A 2,500-nucleotide genomic window follows, 5' to 3' on the forward strand; every position below is an offset into this window, starting at 1 on the left:
AAGAACAGAAGGAAGTCGTCATTCAGTTTATATTGCTCAACTAAACAGTTGAAGTGTAATCTGCGAATTCTTGCTTTTGCTCCGACAAAATCCCTTTCCATCTCCTCCGCTTTCCTTTCCGACGAAGTCTGGAAGCGGCTTTCCTCGTGTCTCGGGTAACAACATTGCGATTACCCCAGCAGAGAATGATGTGGCGCCGAAGACGATCGGTGGAACTTAAACTAGTCCTGTAGCATCCTTTTAAAACAATAAAGAGTGAAGCAATGCAAACAATCAACTGGCACAAAGTCTTTAAGGGGGTGTTCCTCTTAACTACAAGCCTGTTGCTAAGAACGAAATTCTGCCACCGAATGTCGGCAGTGTTCTCAAGGACACAAGTACCGCCCGCCGACAACACAGCGGTCAAACGTCTACGCATGCCCAAATGGATAATTTTTTGCCAGCCGCGCGCCAATTTCCCGCGCAAAATTTTAAAGGAAAACATTGAAACAACCGGTGTAACGCAAAATTTACGAAACAAAATTGAAACGTTCATAGAAATCTGTAAAAGGAAACAAGAGAACGTAAAAGGAAAGCTTAGACCGGTATTCTGTTGATTTACCATTTTGTTTTGAGCTTTACCAAAAAAGTTATACGTCTTCAAAAATGGCGTCATGCTGCGAGCTGACAGGGTAGTATATTTTTATTTGTTATTATTAATCATGCGATGCGTGACACCGGAAGCTGACGGCAAGCGCTGTGTAAACGAAAGGAAAACTCGTAAAGAAACTAAAAGAAAATGGCAGTTATTCGGCTTAGCTCAGACGAGCTGACAAAACATTGGCAAGGGCTCGAGGGATTCCGTCGGGATCGTGGATTTGTTTGCGGCATAGAAATGAAATCCATCGAAACAACAAACCATGTTCGTGTCCTTCATACCTATCCCTGAACGGTTTTACCAGGTATTCGAAAAGGATGGAAAAAACTTACCAGATTACAGACCTGGAATAAACTGGTATTGTAAATACAAACTTGAGGCCGACAAAAGCTTTAGAGATCACGTTAAATACATTCCACGGAAAAGAAAGGACTCCAACAAACAGAAGGTAGAATACTTTTTAACTCTGACATTTCACGGATTATTTCTGTTAGCCCGTTGTACAAGTTAAAACATAAACAAATATATAAATAACGAGGAAAATGTCACTTATTGGATGCAAAAGGCCCACGAGAAGAGGAAAAGTGTCGTGAAAATACTGATCAATACAGGCAAGTCTAGTTGTGTATATATTTATTTCTAACTGTGATATCCAATCGATCTTATTTGCTTACATTCCATTCACATGTTTAATCAAAAGTAAATCATAAGAACGATTAAATCGCTTTAATTTTTCAAGGCTCTTGCAAACTCTTTCCTTTACATATTTCATTTTTTTCCAAATCAATTAAGCCAGTAATAATTATGTGGCCAGATTAAATCAAACCAAGGCTTGTCAGATATGTAGAAAGGAAAAGATAAGGAAAACAGGTATTTTGCCCTCCTGTTTATTTACTAACAACTACTTCTAGCAAAAGTCAGAGTTTCAAACTGGAACTGGTTTTTGTTATAATTTATTATCATTATTTTCGAGCCTTCAATTGGAGAATTAATTGAAAGATTTCAGATGGCACTTGGTAGTCATTATAAAAATAGTAGTTTGCCCTTGTAGGGAGTGACTGCCATGAGGAAGTTTACAGAGCTTCAAGTACCTGGATTGTTTAATGCTGTCTTTAAAACAATACTTCGGGAAGACTCCAGACTGCCAGAAGACAGAAGATACATCCAAGAACAAAGAACAGTCGCGCTCCTTCACATAATAGCATATTTCAGGTGTGCACGAACATGAATTAATTTAAACCAATAAAAGAGTACATCTTAAAAATCTGAAATAAATTTTCATGTTTGCATAGATCACAGATTACATGTCCTTTGCAAAAAGACTTGGGTCTCTACATGCATCAGCATGGCCTTTCAAGAGCTGGCCTGAACAATGGCCCCATCTTTGGTTTTTCAGTTGCACCACAAACTATTGACGGGCACAAAAGGAACTTACGGGAGCAGCATTCAGACTCACATGTTAGGGAGAGTGTATTCAATTACATTATAAAATAATATTAAGTGATGAATACAGAGCCAAAATAAGATTACTCTTTTTAAGATAGACAATTTAGAGTTTATTGCTCAAGGGAATTTGACTGTAATCTATGGAATATTAACATAAATTACTTTTGTTTGCTTGTCAGTAACTTTATTAGTTTAACATACACATTGTGTAATATTTAGTTTGTCAATGGATTATTCATTTTCTTTTATGAAGAGGGTACATCTATGGTGTTACTACTGGATGATTTCCATAACATCCAGACAGTTCGCATACCAGATAATCTAAAGTTGTCAAAAGCGACGCGTATGCAAAGGAAGGGACACTTTAATGTAAAGGTGGCATCGCAAAAAGTCACCTGTAAGAAATTTTCACCAAAG

The 2,500-nt window shown here is 37.6% G+C and overlaps 2 protein-coding genes across 5 annotated transcripts in view; one reads left to right on the plus strand and one right to left on the minus strand.

The window, feature by feature from the left end:
- The window catches only part of LOC137997873 (tetratricopeptide repeat protein 28-like), a 140,715-nt gene that overhangs the window by 61,952 nt on the left and 76,263 nt on the right, over positions 1 to 2,500 (plus strand). The gene's annotated exons all lie outside the window — the stretch shown is intronic.
- The window catches only part of LOC137995065 (uncharacterized), a 12,110-nt gene continuing 11,790 nt past the window's right edge, over positions 2,181 to 2,500 (minus strand). The window contains exon 3 of the mRNA XM_068840654.1: positions 2,181 to 2,500. This exon is cut by the window's right edge and continues 2,903 nt beyond it. The gene's annotated coding sequence lies outside the window, so the exon portion shown is untranslated.

The sequence above is a fragment of the Montipora foliosa genome, chromosome 3 (assembly GCF_036669935.1).
Source record: "Montipora foliosa isolate CH-2021 chromosome 3, ASM3666993v2, whole genome shotgun sequence".
NCBI lineage: Eukaryota > Metazoa > Cnidaria > Anthozoa > Scleractinia > Acroporidae > Montipora > Montipora foliosa.